Below are 18,104 nucleotides of genomic sequence, written 5' to 3'. Positions count from 1 at the left end.
GGGTTCAGTTCTCAAAAGCATCACCGGGGCGGGAAACGGTGCCGACAAAGCCAAGTTATTTGTCCTGTGGAGCGGCCGTGACGTGGAAACACTGATATGTAGAATATATATAAACAGATAGAGAGACAGATAGACAGTCAGAGAGATAGACAGACAGTCAGACAGACAGACAGAGATAGACAGACAGACAGATAGATACAGTTATTTTTTCGAGATATTCTTTCTCCTTCTCTCCATCTCCCATTATGTTTTTCCTCCAACCTTCTCTCCTTCCTTTTCTTCCTTCCTCTTATCCTTCCTTTCTTTCCTCCTCTTCTTCCTCCCTTCCTTCTCCATCCCTCGCTTTTCTTTGTCTTTATCTTCTCCTTCTTCGCCGAGAGAGAGAGAGAGAGAGAGAGAGAGAGAGAGAGAGAGAGAGAGAGAGAGAGAGAAAAAAAAACTGTTTCCTATAGCTCACTAACTGTCTAAAATAGTAACGACCAACCCTCCCATCCTTTCTCTCTCTCTCTCTCTCTCTCTCTCTCTCTCTCTCTCTCTCTCCACGACGCCCAAACAGGTGAGGGGAGTAATTAAGGAGCAGGCAGGTAAGGTGTCCCAGCCTCCGAAAACGCCTCACCTGACGACAACAACAACAACAACAACAACAACAACAACGATATGAATAAAAAATAATAGTAATGATAATTATAGGCTAATGATATAATGCGTGAGGTGGGGTTGATGTTCTTTTTTTTTTAATTTGCGGTGATTATACACACACACACACACACACACACACACACACACACACACACACACACACACACACACACCTGCCTTTCTCTCCTTTCCTCCTGCCTACGACTTGACCTCTTTCAATGGGGTATACCAGGACACCTCTCCTCCCGAAATTGAACTCTCTTTTGGCCACTCCTCTGAAGTCTTTTCTGTAGGAGCAGTGATTGGCGGGCTCTTTTTTTCATTGTTTTCTTTTTTTTTGCCCTCGAGCTGTTTCCTTTGCTGTAAATAAAGAATAACAACACAGAGACACACAAGGCTCCGGCAGTACCCAGAGATGGACTATAACGAGCCTTGCTCCTGCCAGGCGGGAACTTGCTGGGGAGTGCGAGCCCAGCGCGTGATACGGCCGTGGGTGAACTACACGCAGGAAGGAAAAAAATTAAAATAGATCGGGACAACCACCATCACCACCCTTATCACCAGCACCACCACCACCACCACTACCACCACCACCACCTCTAAAAACCACGGGCTCCATCACCACTTCTTTTAGCACCATCACCACCAGCACCACTGAACACCTCCCCCCCAGCACGACAAGGCAGAAGGAGGTCACATCACTACTACCACCACTGAACACCTCCCCCCCAGCACGACAAGGCAGAAGGAGGTCACATCACTACTACCACCACTGAACACCTCCCCCCCAGCACGACAAGGCAGAAGGAGGTCACATCACTACTACCACCACCACCACTGTAAACCTCCCCCCAGCACGACAAGGCAGAAGGAGGTCACATCACTACTACCACCACTGAACACCTCCCCCCCAGCACGACAAGGCAGAAGGAGGTCACATCACTACCACCACCACCACTGTAAACCTCCCCCCAGCACGACAAGGCAGGAGGTCACATCACTACTACCACCACTGAACACCTCCCCCCCAGCACGACAAGGCAGAAGGAGGTCACATCACTACAACCCCCACCACCCCGGTAAACCGCCCCCAGCACGACAAGGCAGAAGGAGGTCAATCACCACCAGCACCAGTGAACACCTCCCCCCCAGCACGACAAGGCAGAAGGAGGTCACATCACTACCACCACCACCACTGAACACCTCCCCCCAGCACGACAAGGCAGAAGGAGGTCACATCACTACCACCACCACTGAACACCTCCCCCCAGCACGACAAGGCAGAAGGAGGTCACATCACTACGACCACCACTGAACACCTCCCCCCAGCACGACAAGGCAGAAGGAGGTCACAGCACTACCCCCACCACAGAACACCTCCCCCCAGCACGACAAGGCAGAAGGAGGTCACATCACTACGACCACCACTGAACACCTCCCCCCAGCACGACAAGGCAGAAGGAGGTCACATCACTACCACCACCACTGAACACCTCCCCCAGCACGACAAGGCAGAAGGAGGTCACATCACTACGACCACCACTGAACACCTCCCCCAGCACGACAAGGCAGAAGGAGGTCACATCACTACCACCACCACTGAACACCTCCCCCAGCACGACAAGGCAGAAGGAGGTCACATCACTACCACCACTGAACACCTCCCCAGCACGACAAGGCAGAAGGAGGTCACATCACTACTACCACCACTGAACACCTCCCACCTTCTCGACAAGGCAGAAGGAGGACACATCACTACCACCACCACTGAACTCCTCCCCCCAGCACGACTAGGCAGAAGGTCACATCACTACCACCACCACTGAACACCTCCCCCCAGCACGACAAGGCAGAAGGAGGTCACAGCACCACCCCCACCACTGAACTCCTCCCCAGCACGACAAGGCAGAAGGAGGTCACATCACCACCACCACCACTGAACACCTCCCCCCAGCACGACAAGGCAGGAGGTCACATCACCAACAGCACCACTGAACACCTCCCCCCAGCACGACAAGGCAGGAGGTCACATCACTACCACCACCACTGAACACCTCCCCCCAGCACAACAAGGCAGGAGGTCACATCACTACCACCACCAATGAACACCTCCCCCCAGCACGACAAGGCAGAAGGAGGTCACATCACCACCACCACCACTGAACACCTCCCCCCCCAGCACAACAAGGCAGGAGGTCACATCACTACCACCACCACTGAACACCTCCCCACCAAGCACGACAAGGCAGAAGGAGGTCACTTCACTACCACCACCTCTGAACACCTCCCCCCCCCAGCACGACAAGGCAGAAGGAGGTCACATCACTACCACCACCACTGAACACCTCCCCCCAGCACGACAAGGCAGAAGGAGGTCACATCACCACCCCCACCACTGAACACCTCCCCCCAGCACGACACGGCAGAAGGAGGTCACATCACAGCCACCACCACTGAACACCTCCCCCCAGCACGACAAGGCAGAAGGAGGTCACATCACTGCCACCACCACTGAACACCTCCCCAGCACGACAAGGCAGAAGGAGGTCACATCACTGCCACCACCACTGAACACCTCCCCAGAGCACGACAAGGCAGAAGGAGGTCACATCACTACCACCACCACTGAACACCTCCCCCAGCACGACAAGGCAGGAGGTCACATCACTACCACCACCACTGAACACCTCCCAGAGCACGACAAGGCAGGAGGTCACATCACTACCACCACCACTGAACACCTCCCCTGAGCACGACAAGGCAGGAGGTCACATCACTACCACCACCACTGAACACCTCCCCCGAGCACGACCATGCAGGAGGTCACATCACTACCACCCCCACTGAACACCTCCCCCCCCCCCGAGCACGACAAGGCAGGAGGTCACATCACTACCACCACCACCACTGATCATCCAACCCCCTCCCCCAGCACGACAAGGCAGGAGGTCACATCACTACCACCACCACTGAACACCTCCCCCTGAGCACGACAAGGCAGGAGGTCACATCACTACCACCACCACCACTGATCATCCTACCCCCTCCCCAGCACGACAAGGCAGGAGGTCACATCACTACCACCACTGCTGAACACCTCCCCTGAGCACGACAAGGCAGGAGGTCACATCACTACCACCACTGCTGAACACCTCCCCACCCCCTGAGCACGACAAGGCAGGAGGTCACATCACTACCACCACCACCACTGATCATCCTACCCCCCCTCCCCCCAGCACGACAAGGCCGAAGGAGGTCACATCACTACCACCACCACCACTGATCACCCCCCCCCCAGCACGACAAGGCAGAAGGAGGTCAGGCAAGGTGAGGGATCAGGGTTGGCGAGGCGTCTTGGTCTTTGTTCCTCTTGAAGGCGTTTAGGGAGACGAGGAAAGAGGGAATGCGGACGAAGAGAAGGAGCTCGTCTTGAGGTTATCAGAGAAAGACGAACGTGGACATGGAGACACGAAGCAATAAGAAGTCAGCCCATGCACAAAGAAACGAGCACTTTGAGATTAGGTGACTGATGCGCAGAGACAAAACACATCCGTCGCGGCTCATGACTTTACAAACACGGTAACCTTTATCGCTGCTATGACATCCTCTGGCGACAAGAACCACCACCACCACCAACAACACCACTGCCACCACCACCACCACCTCCACCACCTCCACCACAACCACCACTGTCACCACCACCACCAGACCAGCCAAACCTACCATCAAGGGAAAGGGAATGAAGAAGGGGGCGATGAGGGAGGACGGGAGAATAGGGAGGAGAGATGGAAAGAGGAGAGCGGAAAGAAAGGAGAGGAGAAGGGAGGAACGGAGGGAAGAAAAGACATGAAGAGGAGGAAAGTGAGGAGCAGAGAAAGGAAGAAGACTAACGGAGATGAGATAAGAAAAGGGAAGAGAAGCGGAGAGAAGAAAAACTGAGGCACGAAGAGACAAATGAATAACAGAGAATAACGGAGGAATAGAAAGACGAAAGGAAAAGGACAAAAAGAAGATAAAGAAAAGGAAAAGAGAAAAAGGAATAATAAAAACGATAAAATAGAGAAAAGGAAACGAAAAAAGAATGAAGAAAATGATATATATATATATATATATATATATATATATATATATATATATATATATATATATATATAGAGAGAGAGAGAGAGAGCGAGAGAGAGAGAGAGAGAGAGAGAGAGAGCGAGAGAGAGAGAGAGAGAGAGAGAGAGAGAGAGAGAGAGAGAGAGAGAGAGAGAGAGAGAGGTAGGAGGAGGGAGGTAAGGCGATAGAGAGAGGGGGAAGGATATAGAGGGGGAGGGAGAGAGAGATAGGAAGGGGGATTATGATAATGATAATAATAATAATAATAATAATAATAATAATAATGATAATAATAATAATAATAATAATAATAATAATAATTATTAGAGTGACTTGTCTAATCTCTCTCTCTCTCTCTCTCTCTCTCTCGTTTTTCTCTTCATGTTTCTATCTTTGTTGTTTTCCTTCTTATTTCACTTCCTTTCTTTTCTTTCTCTCTTCCTTCTTATTTATTTTTGTTTCTGATCCTAATATGGCGATCAGGTGTCCGTCTTCTCTGCCTTCCTGGGTCTCCCTTCCTCCCTCTCTATCACTTTGTTTTCGCATTATTTTCTTCATTTTCTACCCGCACAAAACTCAAGATCAACTTCTGAAATGATTTTCTTCCTGGTCTAACTAACTCCCCATAATATATATAAATATGTAATATATAAATGCCATGTGTGTGTGTGTGTGTGTGTGTGTGTGTGTGTGTGTGTGTGTGTTGTATGTCTTTGTATTATATATCAGGGGGAAAGTATATCCGGCGTCCATCCTGCTCCCTCACCCTCACACCCGGAGACAAACAGACCTGGCGTGTCTTGGGGTGATGACGGGGCGTGTGGCTGTGGCGGCGGTGCTCCTGCTGCGTCTTGGAGGCGCCCACGGCACCAGGGACTGTGAGGATCTTCATGAAGTGGTGGTCGTCAGTGAAGGAGGGAAGGAGACAATTTGTTTCGAGAGAAGAAAAGGACCGGGAAGATATAGTGAGTCGACAACAGTGTACGTGAAGCCGGGAGATGACTTCAAGGGAGTTAGTCTTGTAGTGACAGAAACACTACCATATTATGCACCAGTCTGTCACGTAGCTTGGTTTGGCCTTGACATGTGTTACAGCGACACCAAGTGGATCAAACTGAAGGTGGATGTGAAAGCACCGAATATATTGAACCAAATTCTGCATTTCACCCTAACCATTGAAGGATTTAGAGGAAGATGCACGAGGAAAACAACATGGAACAGATACATCGCTGTCCTCAGTATTGTGGCTCACGGCTCTTCCAGCTGGACAAGCACAGCCAAAGAAACGAGCGGCAGATGTCACGGTCCAACACAATTCACGAACCTGCAGAAGCCACCCACCTGCAGGGATCCGCCGCGCCCTACCACCACCACCACCACCACCACAACCACCACAACAACAGCACCTCATGTTACTACCACCACCACCACAACAACAACAACAACAACAGCACCTCCAGTTACTACCACCACCACCACAACCACCACAACAACAACAGCACCTCCAGGTACTACCATCATCACCACCATCACCACCACAACACCACCAAATCACGTTACTAACACCACAACATCCGCTACCATCACCACCACCACCACCACAACAACACCTCAAGCCTCAAGGTACTAACACCACAACATCCACTACCATCACCACCACCACCACCACAACAACACCTCAAGCCTCAAGGTACTAACACCACAACATCCACTACCACCACCACCACCACCACCTCCAGGCACTACCACCACAACACCCTCCACAACCTATGCCACCACAGCCCCTCCAGGTGTTCCTCTTACAAGCTCTTCCTCCACCCTGACAACCACAGCCACACCACGTCCACACCTTCGCCGCCACAAGGAAAGGTCACTCTGTCTCTCTCCTCTTCGACAGTGGTGATAGCGGTGCCGATAGCGGTGGTGGTGGCGGTGATCCTGGCCATTGTGGTGTGTGTGACCTACCGGAGGCGACGGCGTGGACAGGGAGAGGGGCAGGGTGAGTACTGAGAGAGAGTTCAAATTTCAAATTCAAATTCAAATTCGTTTATTTCCACAGGGTAGTGGTTATTACACATCAATGAAATAGACATATGTCTACAAGTCATCTTTAGTATAATACAGAACATCTTGAATAGCATATCTTAGAACATGAATGAAGAGAATTGTTTAAATAAGGGATTCCTCATGACGTCAAAATACCTATAAAAAGTAAAATATTGCCTATATAAAACATAGTCTTTCATAGGATTAGAATATGTATAGCAAAGATTGTAGAAGATGTCTATAGGGGTAAACTTAGTAAAATAAAACTACCTAAAAAAATAAAAAAAAGTGTAGAAGATGCATACGAGACCTAACCTTTGATAAAAATAAAACATACATAAAAAGTTATTGCAAGGGATGCCTGTAAGACCTAACCTTAGATAAAAAAATAATAATAAAACATACATAGAAAGTGAATGTAAGACATGCCAATAAAATCTAGAATTTGATGAAAAATAAAAGACAAAATGTGAGTGTAAAACATACCAATAAAATCTAAACTTGGATAAAAAATAAATGAAACAAAATAAAATAAAGCAGACGTAAAAAGCGTATAAAAAGTGAGCTGGAAACCATACATAAAAAGTGACTTTAGTATAACAGAAGTAGTGAAGCATTGGCAGTAGTTTCGTCAACATACTAAAAACATATTCAAATATCAGCATTAGTCAGAGACACGCCAGTCCTCGTCGACAGACCGACTCGGTCGGCTAGATTTCGATCGCCGATAGAGTCGGTCTGTCGGCATCCTGCTACGGGCCGCCAATAGGCTTAGCCCGTGCTCCCCCGCGCAGGGAGGGAGCATTTTTGCACTCTTAAGGACGAGGGCCCGTCTCCCCTAGTGATACTAGGGGATAAATCTTTGAGGAGGAGGATCAGCATTAGTTATCCGTCGGGGGCATCTAGAATAGTTATCCATCGGGGGCATCTAGAATATGTTTGGTGACTTTTTAAAACAAGGAAGCGTACTGGCAATAGTGACGTGGGCTGGGAGGGAATTCCACACTTTAGGGTCGTTTACTAAGAAGGCCCTGGCGCCAGAGTTTGTCTTTGTCCCGGGCTCTACCAGATTATTTCTCTGCCTTGTTACGCTGCTTGTTGTACTGTGGACGGTGGGAAATGACAAAAGCCAAGCAGGGGTCATTTTGTTCAGGGATTTGTACATGGCTGTAGTGATGTCTAGAAAATGTTTTTGTTTTACTTTGAGTCATTTTAGTTCTCTGAAGGCTGGGGAGACGTGGTCATATTTTTTCATGCAACCAATAGACACTCGGGCTGCAAAATTTTGAAGTTTCTGTACTTTGTGTATAAGCGTAGTGTTGGTGGTTCCCCAGATCCTAATACAATAGTTTATCAGGCTGAGCACAAGTGCTTGAACTACAGTTTTCCTCGTGCTTTTGTCAAAATTCATGCTTACTCGACCAATGTATATTAGTGTCCCCATCACTTTCTTAGCCAGCTCGTTAATGTGTATATCGAAGGTCATGTAGCGGTCCATGTACAGGCCCAAGTTTTTAACATGAGTGCTGGGACGAATGCCGGTGCCATCAAATCGGACAACAGTGTCCTCAGGAATGTGGGGCAGCAATTGCCTGTTGCCGATGAAGATACATTGTGTTTTACTTGGATTGACGAGCAGACCTTTCCTGAGAAAATATTCTTTAGCTTTATCGAGTGTTGCTTCTGCTGCGTTGATAATAGTATTTAAATTTTCTATAGTGTCATAATGTAGAAATTGTGTGTCATCAGCATACTGGACTATTGTGCACTCTGTTATATAGTTAGCCATGTCATTGACGTATATATTAAATAAAATTGGTCCTAGAGTGGAACCTTGAGGGACGCCATAACTAACGGTAATTTTTGTAGATATTACAGTTTTGAGTTTGACAGACTGAGTTCTGTTATGAAGGTAACTGCTGAGCCAATGGGGTTCGATGTTGAGCTTGGCACACTTGCTCAGGAGGATACTGTGGCTTACACTGTCGAAAGCTTTAGACAGATCGCATAACGTTAGCAGCGATATTTTCTTGTTGTCCATATTATTGTAGATAGCGTCCGTTACCACCGTGAGAGCAGACTCGGTCGACAATTTAGGACGGAATCCGTGCTGGCATTCAGAAATAAATTATTGGTTTCTAAAAAAGATAAAAGCTGGTTTGATACAATTTTCTCTAAAATCTTGGATATTATTTGTAAAAGGGAGATAGGACGGTAATTATTAACGTTGTTAGGATCTCCATTTTTTGACACACGTATCACAAGTGCATGCTTCCAGGCTTGAGTTAATACACCAGTAACTAATGAAATATAAATAAAACAAGTTAAATAAAAGGCAATAATTCATAGGGCATCCTTGATAAAGTATAGCGATATACCATCTGAGCCCACAGCACGCGTTTCCTTTAATTATTTATATAAGTGTGTTAGTGTCTACTGGTTTTGGTCTGAGTTTTGCAACAGTCTCGTTACATTCTGAAGTCATTCGGTCCATAGGAAGTATGTCGTTCTTTGATAAAGTCTGTTGTGTTGTCTCATAAGTGTTCTTTCCTATGTTTGCGAAAAAATTGTTAAATTCTTCTACTTTATCGATAACACTATCGTGGGTTTCAAACTCGCAAGTCTTTTAGCTACTTCTATGACTGGGAACTATCTCTGATAACTTTCCAGGTGGCGGAGGAATCGCCCCTGCAGTCACTTAGTTTGTTCTTATAGTATTCCTTTTTGGATGAAGTAAGACAATCCCTTACAATTTTCTTCTCGTCAGTGTACTGGTGCTGCAGGTCAGTGTTATGTCTGTCTCTTCAGTTTGCTTCGAGTATCATCCCTTTTCTTTATGGCCTGCTGCAAGTCGTCGTTGAACCAGGGAGCAAAAGGTCTACTTATTTCTTTGGTAACAACTGGAGCACATTTATCTAAACATTGAATAAAAGTATTATTAAAGATATTTGTCTGTAGATCCACGTCATCCGTTTCCATTATTTTATTAAAAGTAAGAGATTCCGACATAAGTAGATTACATAAAATATCCTTGCTGTAGCCCCCGAGGTGACGGAAAGTTCTCGTTAAAGGTTTGCATGTCGGTTTATTGATATTGACTTTGATGCTGATTACGTCGTGGTCCGCAATAACCTGAGGCACGACATTTTTAGTAAGGACAAGACTCGTGTTATTAGTAACCACCAAGTCTAGCAGTGTTGCAGATGTGGGCGTCACTCGAGTAGGTTCGTCAATCAATTGTGAGAGATTACTGTTCCTAATGATACCACTCAGTCTATTTCCTTTTAAAAGTAAATCGTCATTAAAATCACCTAAAACATAAAAACCTTTCTTGCTCAAACATAATTGCCTAAATCTTGTAAATACTGAACGAAACAACGGGAGCCTTAGGGTGTCTGTAAACACACCCAATGATGATAGCTGGTAACATATGGCACTGTACACTCACCCATACGTCTTCAACTCCTGGCTGTTTCGGAAATGGTAGGTCAATAACATTAGTTTTCAACAACCTTCTCACGAATATACACACGCCACCACCACGTCCGTGATCACATCTAAATATTTTGTAGCCGGGAATGGTAACAGATGCATTTGGAGTTTCAGTGAGTAGCCATGTCTCAGACACACACAAAATATCGATATTTCTGGCAGATACAAGAAGCTTAATTTCTTCAAAATTAGACTGCATGGATTGCGCGTTTACATGTTCGATAGTAAGATGATCCTTTTTCGAGGCACACACTTCGGCTGAATCTTCGTTGCCTTTTTTCCTATCCACTGTAGTAGCTGCATAATTGACCCTTATGTCCAAGCACATGACACACTTCACATTTTAGTTTATGGTCGAGCCTACAAGTGGATCGCCTTTGGTTGAACTCTCCACAGTTGAAGCAGCCCACTTTCCTATGTTGATGAGTGTTAGAATAATTGTTGTTGGTGTTGTTGTGGTTGTTGTTGTTGTTGGTGGTGGTATAAATCCGTGAATGTTGAGTTTCTAGTCGTATGTTTCTTCGAGAGAGAGAGAGAGAGAGAGAGAGAGAGAGAGAGAGAGAGAGAGAGAGAGAGAGAGAGAGAGAGAGAGAGAGAGAGAGAGAGAGAGAGAGAGAGAGAGAGAGAGAGAGAGAGAGAGAGAGAGAGAGAGAGAGAGAGAGAGAGAGAGAGAGAGAGAGAGAGAGAGAGAGAGAGAGAGAGAGAGAGAGAGAGAGAGAGAGAATTACATAGAATTACATAGAAAATCAGACCACACAGACCCCTTGGTCCAGACTTGGTGGTCTGTCCTTAAACCTAAGTGATTTTACATTAATCAGAATGCTCCAAAACGTTGCATTTCTACTCTAGTTGATATTAAGTTGAAGGAAGTGACGGTCGAGCTTATTTTTGAAGGAGTCAATCGTGTTACACTGGACCACTGATGGTGGGAGCTTATTCCATTCTCGCACTACAACGTTGGTGAAGAAAAATTTGGTGCAGTCTGAGTTTACTTGTTTACATCTGAGTTTTACGCCAGTGTTCCTCGTGCGCAAAGTGTCATCGATCATAAACAATGTTGATCTGTCTACATTCGTGAAACCATTAAGTATTTTAAAACATTCGATCAGTTTTCCTCGGAGGCGACGTTTCTCAAGAGAGAACATGTTGAGGGTAGAAAACCTTTCTTCGTAGGATTTGTTTCGCAAGGAAGGGATCATTTTCGTTGCTCGACGCTGAACAACTCCTAATTTAGCAATATCCTTTGCATGCTGGGGAGACCAAAACTGTACCGCATATTCTAAGTGGGGTCTGACTAAACTATTGTAGAGCGGGAGTATTACATCTTTATTCTTGAATAAAAAAATTATTTTAATGAAGCCCAACATTCTGTTCGCTTTATTTGCTGCATCGATGCATTGCTGTGTGAATTTGAGGTTTGACGCGATTTTGACCCCCAAGTCCTTGACGCATTGAACGCTTTTGAGTTTAACGCCGCGCATTTCGTAATCGAACTTCTTATTCCTCGTTCCAACTTGAAGGACCTGGCACTTGTCTACGTTAAAGGGCATCTCCTATCTATCCGACCAAGTTGAAATTGTGTGCAAATCCTCTTGGAGGCTTTGCCTGTCTTCGTCAGTGAAAACCGAGTTACCAATCTTTGTGTCGTCTGCAAATTTACTAATGCGGTTATTGAGTCCAATATCCACGTCGTTGATGTAAATAATGAAGAGCACTGGGCCAAGAACCGAGCCCTGAGGGACGCCACTAGTGACCGGCGCCCACTCTGAGTTAAATCCGTCAATCACTACTCTTTGTTGTCTGTTGCTCAACCAATTCGCGATCCATTGGTTTACTTGACCATCAATACCTATTTGCTTTAATTTGTAAAGTAATTTATGATGCGGACTTTATCAAACGCTTTCTGGAAATCAAGATAGACTACGTCCACTGATTTGGTTACGTCATAAACAGTGAAGAGGTCGTTATAAAAGGTTAATAGGTTTGATAGGCAGGATCTTTTGTTTCGGAAGCCATGTTGTGAGTCCCCAATTAATGAGTGGCTTTCAAGGTAACTCACAATTTTGTCTCTAATTATGCCCTCAAGTAGCTTACCTACAACCAAAGTTAGACTAATGGGCCTGTAATTACCTGGTACTTTTTTGTCTCCTTTCTTAAAAATCGGTGTCACGTTAGCCTTTTTCCAATCTGAAGGGACGATGCCTTGTCGCAAGGACATATTGAATACGGTAGTGAGGGAGGAGAGTATTTCGCTCTTTGTTTCTTTAAGCAGTATAGGATATACTTTGTCAGGTCCAGGACTTTTATTTGTTTTAAGTGATTTGAGGGCTTTAAGGACTTCGTCGGGTTTTATTTCAAAATTAGGCAATGCATGCTCGAGATTTACAATAGTACTGGTGTTGGTGGTAGTGGTGGGAGGACTGTTAGTATTAAACACCGAGGAAAAGTAATTGCTTAATAGGTTTGTAACGTGTTGACTGTCAGTCACTAGTGCACCGTCGCTGTTTGTTAAGGGTCCAAATCCACTTCTGATCGCCTTTCTGTTGTTTATGTAACTGAAGAAGGTTTTCGGATTATTTTTACAGTTGGCTGCAATATTTTCTTCATATCTACGTTTTGCCTGACGCACTAATCTGTTTACTCGTTGCCTGGCATCATTGTAAGGTCTAATGTTTTCGGGCGTGCTTTGTTCTTTCTTTAACCTGTAAAACAATTTTCTCTCCTTGACTGAGTGTTTAATTTCGATATTAAACCAAGGTGGGCTTTTATTAGTGTTAATTCGCTTCTCGCACAAGGGGACAAATGTGTCCTGCTGAGTGAGTAAGTGATTTTTAAAGCTTAGCCAGGCGTCCTCTACATTGCCGTCATCTGATAGTTGCATATCTATTAGTTTTCGTCGGATTTCTACGAAGTTGGCTCTTTTGAAATTGGGCACCTTTACTTTATTTTCAGTCACCGATATTTGAGCTCTAATGTCAACGCGCACTAGTTTATGATCGCAGGAACCGAGGTGTTCTCCTACCGTGACATTACTGACTAGGTTATCTTGGGTCGTTATAACAAGGTCTAGTATGTTATTTTGTCGAGTTGGTTCAGAAACCATTTGGCTTAGATAATTTTCCTCTAAAAATTCGATCATTCTATGGGACTCACCTTCTGTACCCGACAGTGTCGCCCAGTCGATATGGGGGAGGTTAAAGTCTCCTAATATCAGTGAGTCGCTGTTATTAAGTGACTGCCTTAAGACGCTGTACATTTCAAGATCGGCATCGAGTGATTGCCCCGGAGGCCTGTAAGTGACAGATATATTTCAATTGACTTTTGCAGTGTTTACTCGCACGCACAAACGTTCAACGTTACTGTTTCTTGGTGTTTTGTCAGTGGGTTGCAAATAGCTTTTGACAAAAAGGGCGACACCACCACCTCTACGGTTTACACGATCCTTGTTGAAGAGTCTGTAGCCATCTATGTTGTATTCGGAACCTAAATCAATATTTGTGGTGTCGATAAATGTTTCGGTTATAGCAATTACGTCAAAGTTTTCTGTCAGAGCAAGACATCGCAGTTCATCAAACTTGTTTCTTCGGCAACGCGCATTGAAACTAAGGACTCTTAGGTTATCTTGAGGCTTGGTAATAGAGGTGGTGGTACTGGAGGGTTCAATGTTACGAGTTTGTTGCGGTGTATGGTGTCTATTTACACGGGCGGAATGGAAGGACGTGGCTGAAAGTCGTTTTTTGTTGTTCGGGCGTTACGTACGGCGTCATTGAGGAGCCTTCCGAATCTGGCTGCCCCGATGGGGGACAGGTGTATGCCGTCCCTTTGGAAAAGTTTACTCTGGCCGTAGAAATGGTTCCAGGCGTTAAAGAACTCGACGTCAAGCTCCGCAGAGAGTCTGTAGGCGGTTGAGGCTGAAGGCCTTACTGTAGAAGTCTCCCTCATCCCACGTCCGTGGTAGAATTCCTGAAATCAAAATATTTGGGGATTTAGACTTATACTGCTGGATGAGCCTACGGTACTTGTCCAGCAGTTCCTCAGACCGGGTCGTGGTGACGTCGTTTGTACCTGTGTGGAGAACAAAGAGTGAGTCATTAGAGGCCTCAGCGGAGACCTCGTCCAGGGCAGCTATGATGTCGTCAACACCAGCTCCAGGACAACAGTAGTTATGCCTACGACGGGGGACTCTGCCACAGAATTCGACCACCTGATGGCGAATCATAGAGTCCCCGACCAAGAAGGTGCTCTGTTCCTCGTCCTCCTCCTCCAGTATGGCAAATCTGTTGTAGCAATGAGTAGGATAAATGGCTCTAGGGGCGGGTCTGGCTCCTCCTCTCACGGGGGTGAAGCATTCAGCGTCAGCTCTACCGGTCCCCTGTGACGTGTCTTCTTCGGAAGGTGGCTGGGCATCGAGTGCAGGTGCGGAGGGTGCTGTGTCAACAGGCAGATCTTGCAGACGGTCGATCGTCCTGTGAACAAATGGCCAGAGAAGTTTCCAGTGCAAGTCGAGCATTTCTTTAGCGACATGTTTGTTAGGAGGAGACAGCAAGTGAGTAGTGTTTATCTATTTGTTTGCTTTTTTCTTTTTCGTAGGGCAGAGGGACGCGCGCGTGAATAAGCGAGAATAAGAGAGAGAGAGAGAGAGAGAGAGAGAGAGAGAGAGAGAGAGAGAGAGAGAGAGAGAGAGAGAGAGAGAGAGAGAGAGAGAGAGAGAGAGAGAGAGAGAGAGAGAGAGAGAGAGAGAGAGAGAGAGAGAGAGAGAGAGAGAGAGAGAGAGAGAGAGAGAGAGAGAGAGAGAGAGAGAGAGAGAGAGAGAGAGAGAGAGAGAGAGAGAGAGAGAGGGTGGGAACGAGATAGGGAGTGCGGAAGGAGAGATAGAGAGGGGCAGGTGGGGGGTAGTTATGAGAGAGAGAGAGAGAGAGAGAGAGAGAGAGAGAGAGAGAGAGAGAGAGAGAGAGAGAGAGAGAGAGAGAGAGAGAGAGAGAGAGAGAGAGAGAGAGAGAGAGAGAGAGAGAGAGAGAGAGAGAGAGAGAGAGAGAGAGAGAGAGAGAGAGAGAGAGAGAGAGAGAGAGAGAGAGAGAGAGAGAGAGAGAGAGAGAGAGAGAGAGAGAGAGAGAGAGAGGGGGTGGAGGCAATGGAGAGGGGAGGCGAGAGAGGGGGGAGGGGCGAGAGAAGAGAAGAAGGAGCGAAACGGGAGGGACGAGAGGGAGAGACACGCAGGTGAGGAGGAAACTAGGAGGATTAGTGTGTCTCAGGGGAATACTCGGGTCGTGTTAGGTCAGCCCACTCTCCACACCTGTGTAGGGAGTGGCGTAGGAGTGGAATCTGGAATATATAATGAATTTGGCGGAAATAGTGTAACACTGTGTTTTGTGTATATGTGTATATATGTTTTACAGGGCGCTACGGCGAGAGGGTAGATACAGGCAGAGAGAGGTAGTAAAAATAAGGGCAACACTTAATCCTGTCCAGCGAAGCACGTGGTCGCACAGCAAACAGCACACCTCTGCAGGCAGCAAACTCGGTTGGCAATAAGCAGTACGCAGCACAACGCGAAATAGCACACGGCACACAGCACAGCAAGATCTAAAGTACAGTGCAGTACGGCACACAAGGTGGAATCGCATGCGAGCGAGGTCACGGAAGCAGGAGCAGGATCGCATGCGGTTTGACCTCTCGGAGTGAGGGCAGGGCGCTGACTGACACAGAGAGAGAGAGAGAGAGAGAGAGAGAGAGAGAGAGAGAGAGAGAGAGAGAGAGAGAGAGAGAGAGAGAGAGAGAGAGAGAGTGAGAGAGAGAGAGAGAGAGAGAGAGAGAGAGAGAGAGAGAGAGAGAGAGAGAGAGAGAGAGAGAGAGAGAGAGAGAGAGAGAGAGAGAGAGAGAGAGAGAGAGAGAGAGAGAGAGAGAGAGAGAGAGAGAGAGAGAGAGAGAGAGAGAGAGAGAGAGAGAGAGAGAGAGAGAGAGAGAGAGAGAGAGAGAGAGAGAGAGAGAGAGAGAGAGAGAGAGAGAGAGAGAGAGAGAGAGAGAGAGAGAGAGAGAGAGAGAGAGAGAGAGAGATAGAGAGAGAGAGAGATAGAGAGAGTAATAATAATAATAATAATAATAATAATAATAATAATAATAATAATAATAATGATAATCATAATAATAAAAATGCTAATGCTAATCTAAACCTCTTCAGAGATCCTGTATCGTCCACAGTCCTCTCCAGCCTCACCGGAGATAGGTTCAGTGCACATCATGGAGAACAGTCTGTACGAACCCTTCCCCGGCCCCGTGACCCCCGCCGCCAGGGAACAGCAAGGGACGGTAGTCGTGGAGAACAGTCTGTACGAACCCTTCCCCGGCCCCGTGACCCCCGCCGCCAGGGAACAGCAAGGGACGGTAGTCGTGGAGAACAGTGTACGAACGCTTCCCCGGCCACGTGACCCCCGCCGCCAGGGAACAGCAAGGGACGGTAGTCGTGGAGAACTGTCTTTACGAACTCCTATCCGGCTCACTGACAGCACCCACCAGTGAGTGAACAGCAAGAGACATAAGTCATGAAGAACAGTCTGTACGAACCCTTCCCCGCCTCCATGACAGCACCCACCAGTGAGTGAACAGCAAGAGACAGTAGTCGTGGGGAACAGTCTGTACGAACCCTTCCCCGCATCCATGACAGCACCCACCAGTGAGTGAGCAGCACGAGACAGTAGTCGTGGGGAACAGTCTGTACGAACCCTTCCCCGCATCCATGACAGCACCCACCAGTGAGTGAACAGCAAGAGACAGTAGTCGTGGGAACAGTCTGTACGAACCCTTCCCTGCCTCCATGACAGCACCCACCAGTGAGTGAACAGCAAGAGACATAAGTCATGAAGAACAGTCTGTACGAACAATTCCCCGCATCCATGACAGCACCCACCAGTGAGTGAACAGCAAGAGACAGTAGTCGTGGGAACAGTCTGTACGAACCTTTCCCCGCATCCATGACAGCACCCACCAGTGAGTGAGCAGCAAGAGACAGTAGTCGTGGGGAACAGTCTGTACGAACCCTTCCCCGCATCCATGACAGCACCCACCAGTGAGTGAACAGCAAGAGACAGTAGTCGTGGGGAACAGTCTGTACGAACCCTTCCCCGCCTCCATGACAGCACCCACCAGTGAGTGAACAGCAAGAAACAGTAGTCGTGGGGAACAGTCTCGGAGACAGGCCCAACATTCTAGACCTCTTCCTAACCTCTAATCCTTCTGCTTACTCTGTCAAACTGTTCTCTCCGTTGGGTTACTCCGATCATAACCTTATTTCTGTTTCCTGTCCTATTGCTCCTGTACATCTTCTGGACCCACCGAAAATGTGATGCTTCTGGCATTTTGCTTCAGCTAGGTGGGACGACCTGAGGATGTACTTTTCCGATTTCCCGTGGAATGATTACTGCTTCCAGGAGAGAGACCCCTCTGTGTGTGCCCAGCGCATCTCAGAGGTGATTGTCTCTGGAATGGAGGCATACATTCCACGTTCTTTCTCTACTCCTCATGCTAAAAAGCCTTGGTTTAATCATGCTTGTTCTCGTGCTATTAAAGATAGAGAGGCAACTCACAAAAGGTTCCAGAGCCTTCGAACCACCGCTAACTATGACCTTTACATTTCAGCCCGGAATCGTGCCAAATCTATTCTCCGACTTACCAAAACTTCTTTTATCAATAGAAAATGTCAACACCTTGCTTCTTCTAATTCTTCCCGTGACTTCTGGCATCTAGCCAAAAATATCTCCTCCAATTTCACTTCTTCCTCTTTCCCCCCTCTCCTTAACCCTGACGGCAGCACTGCCGTCTCATCTGTCTCT

This window comes from Eriocheir sinensis, chromosome 20 (assembly GCF_024679095.1).
Source record: "Eriocheir sinensis breed Jianghai 21 chromosome 20, ASM2467909v1, whole genome shotgun sequence".
Taxonomy (NCBI): Eukaryota; Metazoa; Arthropoda; class Malacostraca; order Decapoda; family Varunidae; genus Eriocheir; species Eriocheir sinensis.
This window is presented reverse-complemented; position numbering follows the sequence as displayed.